Source organism: Abramis brama (assembly GCF_963993115.1).
Source record: "Abramis brama genome assembly, chromosome: 4".
In the NCBI taxonomy this organism is placed as follows: domain Eukaryota; kingdom Metazoa; phylum Chordata; class Actinopteri; order Cypriniformes; family Leuciscidae; genus Abramis; species Abramis brama.
The window spans coordinates 349444-364566 of NC_139966.1; the positions used below are offsets into that span (position 1 = coordinate 349444).

The window sequence follows — 15123 nt, forward strand, 5'->3', positions numbered from 1 at the left end:
TGTGAGAGAATGAGGCGCGTGTTAGATCCGTGTTTCTGTCTGCAGCTGCTCTTAAAGGGACAGCAGCCAATAAAGCTTACTGTCAGTAAAGTTAATCACAGAACAAAGGCACCAGAGAAAATTACTCTTTGCTATTGACTAAAGAACTCTTGTAGCTTTAATAAGCATTAGTCTATATTTAATCTATAATTTATGCTGTGCAGACTGTTTGATAACTTCATTCAATTTTTGTATGTTAGACAGGAAGGCCAAAGGTAAATATGACATTTATTATAGGTTTATGTGAGGATTGTTTGTTAAGTTCACTTAAATTAAAAGTTGTCTTTTTTTTTTTTAATTAGGGGGGAGAAATATTTTTTATCCAGATATCAATAGCTGTATTAGTATCAGTGAGACTGGCCTTTATGTTGTCTCTACATTCATTTGTAGATTAACTGTGAAATGATTACATTATAAAATATACAAACTAATATAAACCTAAACAAATGTAAGTGTTTTTAATTGTGAAAAAAATGTGTGATTAATCAAGTTAATTTATATATATATATATATATATATATATATATATATATATATATATATATATATATACATATACACATATACATGCATAATATCTGTGGTTAGTCATGGGTCGTGTATGGCATTAAAAATGAAAAAAATGGCATTAAAAAAGCATTAAAAAGGCATTAAATTTAAATTGAAGATCCCTGCAGAAACCCTGAACCAAGACGAGCCCGTTAATCTGTTTAACTGTTAATGCGTTATTGTTGCATTCACTTGCCCTAAATTAAAATTATCTTCACACACAGTATGAGTTGCAGTCAAACACGTTTTTCATATGGTTCATCTATATCAGGGATAGGCAACTCCGGTCCTGGAGGGCCACTGTCTTGCAGAGTTTAGCTCCAACCCTAATTAAACACACCTGAACAAGGCAATCAATGTTTTCAGGATTACTAGATAGATACAGGCAGGTGAGTTTTTATCAGGGCTGAAGCTAAACTCTGCAGGACAGTGGCCCTCCAGGACCGGAGTTGCCTATCCCTGATCTATATTTATACCGTGAAGACTGCAGTGATATTTATATTTGATTACTGTCTGTGCTTGAAAATCTAGTGTGAACCTACATGAAAAACATGAAATGAACTGTTTATTTCATTTGTATATGTTTGCTCTGTTGTATTTATTTGTGCTATTGCTCGTAACTGTATTATTTGTTCTAATTTTATTACTGACTGTCTTTAACAATATTTAGAAATTATATGAGTTAGTAGGCTAGTAGTTTTTGGCGTCATAACATTATCCATTAAGGTAACATGGATCAAAAACAACTTAAACAATAACTAGACCTATTTTATTTTTATATTTATTACTTGGTGGGGCAACTGTACATTTTGGCAGGGCAAGTAAAAATTTTAACCACTGAAGAAATCCTCAGCATTGATCCCTGATTTTTCTCTTGCTACATCAACTGTGAACACATTTTTCTGGATTATAACTCAGCAATTATAATCCTCTGTCAAATTTGTCCTTGATATTTCCGTGTTGTTTTGGTTGGGTTTAATGATAATTCAAGAGTCCTAAACCCCAGCTAGAGGACAAAAACATGACAGACTCAAGCCCTAAAAAAGAGAGCATATGCTTTCGATAAGCAATTTTGAGAACACTAAGGAAAGAGCACATTCTTTTCACCTGTTTGCACACTTTAAACACACGTTTGCACCGCATGTTTGGTTTACCTGTTTACACGTTCACCAGGCGTATATGAATACTTAGGCTTGCCATAAGTTCTCTTTCGCGTTTGAACAAACAATAACACACGGAATTATGCCAAAATGCCCATTTTGTAGGGATGGCTGATGCGAAACTGACGTTCCGAAGCTTTTCGAGATCCCGAAGTGCAGATGTTTCGAAACGCTGATCCGAAGCGTGATTCAAAACACCCATGTCACGTGACTATGGCTAATGAAGCTTTGGAGTGTTTCACAAGTGTTTCGACAGGTGGCATGGTCCGCCGAATCAGCGTTTGATTGACAGGGTCGGGAATAGACCACACAATCGCACATCTGTATAAAAGTGAAGTGAATATATCTTGACCTCGTGGATTTTTGTGAGAGTTTGATTTTGAGATAGCGGATTTTTGGTGATATAGTGACATTTATAGTGTTATTTGTTTAGTTATATTTAGGCTTATATTTAAATTTACACATTGACTGATAGGCTAGAGACAGACTGAGTGTACATACACTCACCTAAAGGATTATTAGGAACACCTGTTCAATTTCTCATTAATGCAATTATCTAATCAACCAATCACATGGCAGTTGCTTCAATGCATTTAGGGGTGTGGTCCTGGTCAAGACAATCTCCTGAACTCCAAACTGAATGTCAGAATGGGAAAGAAAGGTGATTTAAGCAATTTTGAGCGTGGCATGGTTGTTGGTGCCAGACGGGCCGGTCTGAGTATTTCACAATCTGCTCAGTTACTGGGATTTTCACGCACACCCATTTCTAGGGTTTACAAAGAATGGTGTGAAAAGGGAAAAACATCCAGTATGCGGCAGTCCTGTGGGCGAAAATGCCTTGTTGATGCTAGAGGTCAGAGGAGAATGGGCCGACTGATTCAAGCTGATAGAAGAGCAACTTTGACTGAAATAACCACTCGTTACAACCGAGGTATGCAGCAAAGCATTTGTGAAGCCAAAACACGCACAACCTTGAGGCGGATGGGCTACAACAGCAGAAGACCCCACCGGGTACCACTCATCTCCACTACAAATAGGAAAAAGAGGCTACAATTTGCACGAGCTCACCAAAATTGGACAGTTGAAGACTGGAAAAATGTTGCCTGGTCTGATGAGTCTTGATTTCTGTTGAGACATTCAGATGGTAGAGTCAGAATTTGGTGTAAACAGAATGAGAACATGGATCCATCATGCCTTATTACCACTGTGCAGGCTGGTGGTGGTGGTGTAATGGTGTGGGGGATGTTTTCTTGGCACACTTTAGGCCCCTTAGTGCCAATTGGGCATCGTTTAAATGCCACGGCCTATCTGAGCATTGTTTCTGACCATGTCCATCCCTTTATGACCACCATGTACCCATCCTCTGATGGCTACTTCCAGCAGGATAATGCACCATGTCACAAAGCTCGAATCATTTCAAATTGGTTTCTTGAACATGACAATGAGTTCACTGTACTAAAATGGCCCCCACAGTCACCAGATCTCAACCCAATAGAGCATCTTTGGGATGTGGTGGAACGGGAGCTTCGTGCCCTGGATGTGCATCCCACAAATCTCCATCAACTACAAGATGCTATCCTATCAATATGGGCCAACATTTCTAAAGAATGCTTTCAGCACCTTGTTGAATCAATGCCACGTAGAATTAAGGCAGTTCTGAAGGCGAAAGGGGGTCAAACACAGTATTAGTATGGTGTTCCTAATAATCCTTTAGGTGAGTGTATAGTGACACATTAATAGATGCATAGATAGAAATATATATAGACAGATAGATTAATAGATAGATACATATATAGATAGATAGATAAATAAAAATGGAAGCTCATCAGAAGAGATGCCGTACATCTGTTGTGTCGAAGCATTTCCATTTGGAAACCCCAAATAAAGTGAGATGTGTGTATTGTGATCGGCAGCTAGCCTACTGCAACAATGCATCATCCATGATGCGCCATTCGAGGAGCACTCATCCTGCCATTTTGCAGGTGCAGAGGATGGTAGCATTCCCCCTGTTCCTAGGCCTGCTACTGACACTGCTGGGCCATCTAAGGTATGCATTGTTTGAAATATAATTATTTGTATGTCCTTGCTAAAAAATAACTTTGCATGCCAGCAACAAGTGTCCCTTGTGAGAGGATTTTTTCAAAGGCTGGAGAAATTATCTGCAAAAAAAGAAGTAGGCTAAGTCCTTCCACAGCAGAGAAATAAATATTTTTGAATAAAAATCTATAAAAAAGTGAGACATTGTGGCTTGATTTCTTTTATTAATATTCATTTTTCATGACCAAAATAACATTATGCACAGTGAGGAGCCTACAGGTTACAAACTTCACATATTAGAAAAATACAATAATAAAAAAACAACAATTTTTTAATGGCTCGTTGTCAAGGTTGTTTCAGATCAACACCTGTAAGTGACCACTAGGTGTCACCGTTGAGACGGGTGTCGGATTGTTTCGAAGCCTCGACCCAATATGGCACATTTGCTTCAACTGTTTCATTGTTTCACGAAGCCTCGATCTTCCCACCACTACCATTTTGTCAAGTATTTTCATAAGAGCAGTCTTAAATGCGTTAAATAATAGTTTTAAAAAGGATTAATTTATATTTAATTCATGATTTATGCAGTAAAGACTGTAAAGTGTTTGATAACTTTATTCAATTTCTGTATATTTCCTTCCTGTTAGACAGGTAGGAAGGCCACAGGTAAATGTGACATTTATTATAATGGGTTTATGTGAAGATTGTTTTAAGTTCACTTACATTAAAAGTTTATATTTTATTTAAAGCCTAACAAATGTTGAAATCAATAGCTTTTAGAGATGAATGTCTATAATTAACGTTTAAAAAATAATTTATCATAGAGACAGGCTTTATTAGTTCTTTATAAAAGAAGCACTTCAGAAATAGTTGAAATTGCATTTATTAGGACTCATGGGATATTATAAAAATAATCCAAACTATAATAGCCTATAATAGGCTAATAACATATTTTAAAATTGTATCATATATTGCTGCCATGATAACCATTTAAAATTTTTACGTGCTTTCTTCTCTTTCCCATTTTTGTTCGCTGAGGTGAAGCTGCGATGAAATATTGTTCTTGTAAATACTTTCCAGCATTTCAGTAATAAAAGTGTACGTCATGTACGGTGCTCGGCAGTGATCAAAAGACAGCACTAAAATCAACGACTTACCCCTTTAAAATACCGTACGAGCCCATGAGAAACAATTAGCGTCCGAATAGGACTTAACTGACAGTAGCCTATGGCCACTGGCCTTTGAAAGCGCTCCGCGGACGGCACCGTCTTTTAGAACAACTATTCGCTGTATCGCTGCCATAGTTTCAGCAAACTCCACACCACAATCATTCCCTTTAAATAGACTATTAAGCCTTTAATGGTTTGCCAGCTGATGTACCTTTGGATAATATAATTAAAAATCTAACAACAATCAGTGTAATGGCAATTTTATTCTTTGCATGAAAACACTTGAATTAGCCTAATTGAACACTGTCTGGGTGTATTAAAACTTCAGAATTATATTCGTATAGACCTGCAACAGTGATAAGGCAAAGCTAAGAGCGGTCCAGACCAACCTTACGAACGTATGAATTACAGAAGGTTAGAAACTAAGTACGTTTCGGGAAACACGTATTAACGATAAGGTACAGCTTAAGATGTAACTTAACCACGTAGTGTTAAGAAGGTTTCGGGAAACCCAGCCCATATAATTAAAATATGTTATTTATTGTTACTAACGTAAAGCTATTTAAAATTATTGTGGGATCTCATTCAATGCTTTCAGAATCTTTACTTTTTAAAATGATTTAGTTTTTTTTTTAAATGAACGTTTTAATGAATATATTGAACAAAAATTTATTTATTTATTTATCAAAACATGTTATTTTAGCTAAAACATTTGTATCAATACTGTGTGTCTTTTGCTGGTTTTACCCCTTGTGTCTGTGGGGTAAAAAGCACCCCTCACCACCTCATACATAAGATTTTTAAACAAATCAAACCATTTTTATGATTTATTTTCATAAAAAAATCTGTTTCTCCATCAGTGTTCAATAAAAGTTTTTTTTTTTTTTCTGCAGTCATACACTATGGGAGTAGAGGAAAGCACATTTTTCTTAAGGTGTGCCTCTAGCCCCCTTGTACCCAACATTAATTTACAGTAACAGTATTTTATACACAAGTCGAAAGGAGGCGTTTTCTTTCTTGTGTGACTGTGTGAAGTGTAAGATAATAATACTGCACAGAACTGCAGCTGTACACTACTATACTTTACTCAAATGTACTCAAGTACTGCAGTTTAAAAGCATAATACTTAATTTCTCTCCGGTAGGGACGCAAGCGGAAACCAACCTTCCGAACGTATGACTTACAGAAGGTATACTTAACTAAGAACGTTTCAGGAAACACGTATTAAAGGGATACTTCACCTCTGGGAAGATGAATGTGTATTTAAAATAGGTCATTTAAGTAGAACAAATGTGAAGAAATTTTTGAATTTGGAGCTTTCTAGACTGAGAAAAGCCAGAAAATGTATTTTTGGCTTATGTGGATGAAAGACAATAACTCCCAGAATGCACTTGCTTCGCTGTCTTAGGAGGCCACGCCTACCGGTAAGAGTGCGCAGTTTAAAACAACAAAGCTAGCCTACGTGATGAGTTTGCGAGGGATTTAGAGATAGCCCAAAATGTCCGGGATTCGGCTTTTGCGTTCTACAGTCGCCATTCATCATGTTTACTGTGGCGAGCAGGACGAGGCTGACGGCCGCGGGAGAACAGCGCGAGGCCGGTGGCGTGATTACTGAGACGCGCCGGGTCTCGCATCTCTCACGGAGGAGCGGGAATTTTTCTTAGCAATGGTAAAACGCACATCAACCGATCACTTGTTTAGCGTTCATGTAAACACTACATTCAAATTCACCAATCGGAATGAATTCAGTTAGATTGAAACAAAAGGTGTGCATGTAAACAAGGAATAGCGACCGCAGAAAGCAAAAGCTGAATCCCGTACATTTTGAACGATCTCGCCCGCCGGACAAGTCCGGGAAAAGGAGGATGGTTACTTACTCAGCTTTCTCCTACTATTCAGCTTTCTCCACAGAACAAGAGCCTGCTAGCTTAGCTTCCAAAGAAAGATGGCTGACACTGTGTACATTCTGTGAGTGAGATCCCACCCTGTATGGGCGGGCTGAAAACATGCGGAACAACGCCTTCTACTGGCTGTAGTCTTTAGCCTCTGGCCAGAAAATCCTCCGATGACGCAAAATGACGATTTTTGCGTCATCGGAGGATTTTTTCCAGACAAAAAATACATAAATCTCTTGTCTCAGGGGGATATGAGGGTGGAAAGCATGGTAATTCTAAAATACTACAGGTTTTCTACTAATACAAAGCTTAATGCTAAATCCTGAAGTAACCCTTTAACGATAAGTACAGCTTAAGGTGTAGCATTAAGAAGGTTTCGGGAAACCCAGCCCATATAATTAAAATATGATATTATTCTCTCCGGTAGGGATGTAGGACCATTCGACACTGCTACACACGACTGCTGTTATGTCATCACGCTCCTGGACTACTACAGTAAATGGCCTGAGGTGGCTTTCGCTTCATCTGTCACCACAGCTACATTATTGATATTTCTAACTACAGTGTTCGCTTGCGAAGTGTGGCAGGATTTGTGAATCTTGATAGGTATTTTGAACGTACAAACACACTTCCAGATACATATGCACGCACACACATACATGGAAGCCCGAAGCGCAGAGGACGGAAAGGACGCAAGAATGCCCATATACGGGAAACAGCAATGTTACCAAAAACCCCCTCAGAGACAATGGACGGTTGATGTCGCAAGTCTCTGTCATGAGACTGAGTTCCTCTGGAAAAAACCCAAGAAACTGCATTGGAACAATGTACCCAGTTCCGTATAAATATGACCGCATTTTTACTGTTAAGGGCTGCATTTTTGATTTTGATGTCGATTGCATCCCTAGAGAGGAATCAAATCTCTACTAGTATAATCCTGGCTGAATTTCTTTTGATTTGAACTGCTCTGCTGTATTATTGTAACTTGGTAAATCTCGGATGAGAACGAGTTTATATTTACTCGAATTGCTTGAACTGCTGATAAGGTAATTAGTCTTTGTAATATTCACTCATACAGGACTGCCCTGTTGAGATTGAATAAGCTGGAGTATTATATCCTGTAACATTTTCTTTTTGATTTGCTACAAGTATTGATTTTTGTATTACCAGTGTTTTAATCTTTTGTATAAATACATTTTTATTTCTAAAGACAATCACTGTTAAGTCTTACTTCAGCTTTTACAAACAGTTCTAATAGCAAAAGACAGAGCAATACATTAACCCTTTATAATCAAAGATAACAAGGGTTCCAAGAGCGATTCTGCTGGAAGGTAAGCATGAATTTAATTCATATGTCTAGTTAGTAATGTTTATTATTGTTTCCTTGGGGGCGTAGGGACTACACCTAGATTACTGGTATAAATGATAACAAACAAGTTGAGGGAATAATTCCTATTCTGACCTGACAGCAAAAGATCACCTAGACACAGGGATACTAGGGGTTAATCAGGAACGTGAGAGCAATACCAGATCTCACCACAGAAGGCAACCCTGCGTACATTGTTACTGACAATGCCAGTCAGTTCTGCTCATCAATATTTCAGGATTTCTTGAAGGACAATGGCATTACATACATTCGCACAAGTGTGTATCATGCTCAAGCCAATGGAGCCGTTGAACGTTTTAATTGAGTCCTCAAGAACTGCATCCAAACTGCTGCACAGTTGCACAAACCATGGAAACGGGAAGTAACTGCATTCTTACATGTCTATAGAGCAACACCACATGCAACTACTAACAAAACTCCTTTCGAATTGATGAGAGGGTGACAAATGCGCACAAAACTGCACATCCTTCCTATACAGACCACACTGGATTCTGCCCTTAGGCAGTATGTCAGAGCCAAGCAAGAGAAAAGCAAGGCTTACACGGATGCCAAATGCATTTTGAAAATTCCTTCCTTTCGGCCAGGAGATAAAGTGCGAGTTAGAAAACCATTCCTTGTAAAGAAAACAGAAGCAAGTAGTTACCCTCTCAGCGATGGGAGACGTTGGAATGCAGTTTGTTTCTCCAACTGTGCTGGAAAGGCAAAGGGGGATTCATTCAAGGAAACTCTAACGGATCCAAATACAGGCCCAAAGAGTGTAAGGATGAAGAGGAGTCCGATATGGATGAAGGACTATTTGGCTTTAAAAAAAAAGAAGAGAATTACCTAGTTCACATTAAAGGCAAAAACAGTAAGAGAAATAAATGAAAAAAGGAGTATTTTAATAGTTATGTAAAGTTGTTAATGATGCTATTATTATTATATTATGTTATTACCTTTTGAGGAATGAGGAAGTTGTAGCATTTGGTCTCACAAAAGCGGGAATATGTCCAGCAGATGGCGTTTGTAGACTTGTTCAGATGATGTGCCTAAAGAAAAGAAGTCGATTAAAAAGTGAGTTCATGGAAGAAACCTGTGTCAGTGTCCATCTGTTCTCAGTTTAAGTTTAATCTGAGAGAACACTACAGTTTTGAAATGGAAATAATGTGTTGAATTAATGTATGAATATGTTCTTACTGAAATAATGGTTTCTGATATTTCTATTTACTTTATTACAGCAAAACATTAATCTTCCCCGCTACGTTCCCCTCCCAGTCTAGAGGTCAAGAGGGGAGGTAACTAAGGATAAGAAAATATGATAATAAAAATCAATGTAGAGACGTAAAAAAAAAGAAAAAGAAAAAAGAAAAGAAAACGTGGAGAAAACACTTCAGCCTAAGTCTCAGAGTGAAACAACACCACTTTAAGAAAAAGGAAAAGATTATTAATTTCCTTCTTATACCAAAAAGCTTTGCAAAAATACAGGAATAAATCTTCTGGAGAGAGTATGGCCTAAAATAATAAACAGAACAGAAGCTAACTAAGGTTTAGAGCAGCTACCCACCCTTCACAAAAACAGAGATGAAAATCAACAACACAAGCTTCCCTGAGCTTCCTCTCGAATCAAAAACAGGAGAAAATCTACATACAAAATAAAAAGGCACTCTCCCTCTACATTTCCCAGATAATTATAAACTAGCAAGCAGAATTAATAAGAAGTGATACAATATCTTTTAACTACCAATAGAAAATTAAGTCAATCCCTGATTTTGCAATGTCTTTTAGTAACGCACAGGTAAAAAGTCAATACTAGAATGATACAATACCCTTTAATGACCCTCACAAGGATGAACTGGTAAGCAAACTAAGGAACAGTTGCTGGCGCACAGCAGATAAGTGTAGGTCCCTCTCCACAAATAGTTAATAACTGGTGAGTTTGAAACCACTTCAGAAAAATGTTCCTCTTCAGAACCAGTTAAACCAGGACCATTACAGGAAAACAAATGAAACCTGTTTTTCACCATTCATGAGAGTCAGCCAGTCTTCAAACCACACACACACACACACACACACACACACACACACACACACACACACACACACACAGGCATGTTCACAGCTAGAGGGGTATCCAGAAAGCAGGTTTACTGTATGTCTCAGAGAAGGCATTTCAGGGTTAGTTACTTCAGATAAACTTCAGAGGTTTTCAACACAAGTGTGGAAGCACAGATTATGTGTCAAATCATTATAAATCATTATTATTCAGCCCTTCTTTTCCAATTTCACAGAAATACTTTCAAAAGTGAAAAAAAAATATACATTTATGGACACTTTATTTTGCAATTGGAGTTTTTTGAGTTATTTATATTTCTATAGTTAGTTGTCTTCAACATTTAAGAGTGTTAAAGGGATAGTTCACCCAAAAATGAAAATTCGGTCATCATTTACTCAGCCTCAAGTTGTTCCAAATCTGTATGAGTTTCTTTGTTCTGCTGAAAACAAAGGAAGATATTTGGAAGAATGTTTGTGACCAAACAGATCTCAGTCCCCATTGACTACCATAGTATATATTTTTTCCTACTATGGAAGTCAATGCGGACCGAGATCTGTTGATTACAAACATTCTTCCAAATATCTTCCTTTGTTTTCAGCAGAACAAAGAAACTCATACAGATTTGGAACAACTTGAGGGTGAGTAAATGATGACAGAATTTTCATTTTTGGGTGAACTATCCCTTTAATTTAGTAGAGTAGAAATGCTGCTGGTTTCACATCATTTAGACCAGGGCTCCTCAAATCCGGTCCTGGGGCCTCATTTATAAAACTGTGCGTAGGAACCTTACTAAAAGTGTACGTGCGCCCGAAAGCCAAAAATGGCGTACGCAAAAAAATATACAGACTTATAAAACCGTGCGTACGCCAGAATCTGCGCAGAATTCACTTTATAAATCCCAGTCAGCGGAAGATTGTGCGTACATGCGTCTCCACCCGAAATAACCATATATGGAGCTTACAACGCCTAGTTTTACTATGCAGATCCTCATCTACATATCATTTGCATATGATTATTCATCCACGTGATGGATGAATAATCATATGCAAATGATATAAACGGTACAAGAAACATTACATTAATACAAATCAAGTAGTTGTCTATCCTTGCCTTGTTTTTGAATAGCCTACATAAATCAAATAGTGTAAAATACATTTCAGAGAAAGTTTTTCTCAATCTTTTCCACTTGCCGAATTGTATTTTTAATTGATTTATATTTTTAATGGAAACAGATAGGCCTTGGGCATTATTTGCACGAAACTATTTTCTCAGACAATCTGGTATTATCATGATAAGCAATTATCTCTGTGGTTAAAACATTAAAGCACGCCACAGGAAAAGTGTTCAAAAACAATCGCATCCACAACAAATATTTCTAATGATTGAATTTAAAAAAATGTTGTAACTTCAGTAATGATTTCATGTTTAAGTGTTTAACTCCATTAATTTGAATGGCATATTTAATATAAATGTTTATATCAGAAGTATTTTATTTATTTAAACTGTTATTTGCGTCAGTTTCACTAAACGGCTCAACACGCTCGCTGCCGCGGACATTTAAGAAGGAATGGATATTTGCTTCAAGTGACAGGCTTGGTGAGTGAAATTGTATTTGTATAATCTTTCTGTATATGTTTAATATTCTTTAGATTTTCTGTATAAAAGTGACCAAAAAGACATTTAACTCCAGCTCACCATCGGTGTCGCCAAAGTGCTCCATCTCCAAAACGTTCGTACGCATGGGCAGAGTTTGCGTGCAGGTGCGCAAATTTTCCCGTCAAGTTTTTCTTTATAAATCCCACCCTTTGCGCAGGAACTGGCGTACGCATGTTTTCAGCCCCGTTTTGTGCGTACGCAAGTTTTATAAATGAGGCCCCTGGAGTTTAGTTCCAACCTTAATCAAACACACCTGACCCAGCTCAAAGAGTTCAGAGCACATGATAAGAAATATTGTTTGAGAAATCACAGACTCACTTATAATACACAGATGCTACGCCACTGCATCTAAACTCTGATCTGCTTTGTTATTCAGTCATTTCCAATAAAAGGTTAGGAAACAGTTTCTCAGGAAATGCTGATTAACTTTTCAGAAGTAGTTTGTCAAGTTTATGAATAAGTGATTTGCATGCCAAAAGTCTATTCGCTTTATTCACCTGGCGGCCATTTTGAAAACTCGAACGCCGTTGAGGGGTACACAAACCCGGAAGTTTGATTCCGACGCAGCACCAGCAATGGAAACTCCAGTGTGGACCACCAATCTTTCCTGTCTGCCCGAATTAACTATACAAAATGTGGAGCAGTGGGCCAGTACCGACTGCAACATCCCCCGGGCTGTGTTAATTAAGGGATATAGTAACTGGATCGAAGGTTTTATCCACGACATTGAAGGTATGAATGGACGCTAATTTACCTCAGTTTCTGCTGTGATATTGAGTTGTTGACTATGTGTACTATGTTAGATTTTATTTAACACTTAACATGTCTATGTTAGATTTTATTTAACACTTAACATGTCTATGTTAGATTTTATTTAACACTTAACATGTCTTTAATCGACAGTTAATAGGAGCCCATCACACATATTTGTGAGGGCTAGGTCTTTTCCCTCGGTGCGGAAAAATGAGGCACCTTACAACATACAGGTGCTAAGTGGTACAAACTGCTCAGTTCGCAGAGCAGTGCCACAGTTAAACCAGCTTGCTAAATGTTCATTATGAGTTTATATGAGTTATATGAGTTTATATCAACAATGTAACGTTACCTTTCCCTGTCTTACTGAAAATAACATGTTAATTTTATCTCATTAACATGTTATCTGTAGTTGATGTAATATCACATAAGCCTCATTAATATCTACTCAAATATTATCTTATTTCAAATTAGCAAAGCCAGACAGGGCTAGGTGCATGTTGCTATTACTTGTTGATAATGATAGTGTAATGATAGTATAACTATCAGGTAAGTGATAAGGTAAGGTAAGTATTAACATTCATGTTAAGATAAGAGTTGCTCAGTTCTTGGAGCAGTGTATCCAGGGTTGAGGAAGGTTCTTCAAAATGTAATTAGCTTACAAAACTGTTTAAAATTAACATAATATGGAATCCATACTGTTCAATCTTAATATGAGCTTTTCCACAACCCTGACTTTTTTGTACAATGAGTGTCCAAGATATTATGTATCTTTCAAGTTGTGTTCGCAAGTATCACAGCTGTAAACAACCTATCACTACCAGCATGTAGCTGTAATATTTTCATGACAGATCATTTAAATGCCAGATGTACCTAATTCACTGCACACTCAGTGTGTGTGTGTGTGTATATATATATATATACACACATATATATATATACACACACACATATATATATATATATATATATATATATATACACACACATATATATATACACACATATATATATATATATATATATATATATATATATATATATATATATATATATATATACACACACATATATATATATATATACACACACACACACATATATATATATATATATATATACACACACACACACATATACATATATATATATATATATATATATATATATATATATGTATATGTGTGTGTGTGTATATATATATATATATATATATATATGTGTGTGTGTGTGTGTATATATATATATATATATATATATATATATATATATATATATATATGTGTGTGTGTATATATATATATGCCATATATTTGTTAATAGCAACTCTGAAGTGTCAAGTGTCTAAAGTTTGATTATCTTTTCAGGTGGAGCTGTCACTTGAGCAGCCATTTATAAGGGAGACACAGTGCAACTGCAAAGCTGGCTTGGGACAGTGCAACCATCTCATCGGGCTGCTCTACACACTCGCTCACTTTGCCAAGATGGGCTACACATCTGTTCCCCCAACAACGAGCAAGACGTCACTGCCTCAAACCTGGCACGTTCCATCGAGGGCCCTGGGTGTCAGTCCAAGAACGGTGAGCTCTGTGAGTGTCTCAAAGCTAAAACCTCCGGTGATCACGCAACACAGTCTTCCAGGGCTAATGATGATCCCCTGTTTCCCTTACCATCACAGCCATGCTCATTTTACACTGTCCTGGATGAAACTGAGTCATGCTACTATGGTGGCCTGGTGGTCACTCAGGCTGTTGCAATACAACTGGAGATCGAGACAAGGGAACAGAGCCATAGCAAGACCTGGCATAAAGTTCGAGCCAACCGTCTTACCTCCTCTTCCTTCAAGAGGATTTGTTCAAGGGTGGCAGACTACAACATATTAGCTGCCAATTTGAAAAAGAAAATAGTGCAGACTAAGGTGATGAAGAGAGGTTTGGAACTGGAGCCTGTTGCTGCTGCCGAATATCAAGACCTCACTGGCTACGAGATCTTCCCCTGTGGGTTCATCATCAACCACCACGCCCCACACCTAGGTGCCTCAACTGACCGAAAAGTGATTGACCCCAGTGCCTCACCAACGCACGGCCTCCTGGAGATCAAGTGCCCCAACAAAGAGAGCGTGAGGGATTGCAAGTACTTGTGTTGCAAGGCTAATGGTAGCCTTAGCCTGAAGACCACACACGAATACTATTTTCAAGTGATGGGGCAGATGGGCATCACTGGGTTGAAGTGGTGCGACTTTTTTGTGAAGTGCAGTGATGACCATCACTTGGAGCGGGTGCACTTCCAACCAAAGGAGTGGGAGAACATGAAATGTAAATTGGACAGATTCTTTTTCTCTCACTTTCTGCCATCTTTGTGTAACAAAATCATGTAATACATCACTGATAATCTGTTTATATATATATAGTTCTCTTTTGTTAATGTTTTTAAATGGTTTGTTCCT

The 15123-nt window shown here is 37.5% G+C and overlaps 2 protein-coding genes across 2 annotated transcripts in view; both read right to left on the bottom strand.

Annotated features, from left to right (window-relative positions):
• LOC311081535 (NACHT, LRR and PYD domains-containing protein 3-like) overlaps positions 1–10144 on the bottom strand; it is an 84717-nt gene extending 74573 nt beyond the window's left edge. The window contains exons 1-3 of the mRNA XM_084112080.1: positions 10042–10144; positions 9172–9264; positions 8880–9036 (exon numbers count right to left, since the gene is read on the bottom strand). The gene's annotated coding sequence lies outside the window, so the exon portion shown is untranslated. The remainder of the gene's footprint in view (positions 1–8879; positions 9037–9171; positions 9265–10041) is intronic.
• Positions 1–15123, bottom strand: part of LOC311081544 (uncharacterized protein) — a 300285-nt gene that overhangs the window by 212051 nt on the left and 73111 nt on the right. The gene's annotated exons all lie outside the window — the stretch shown is intronic.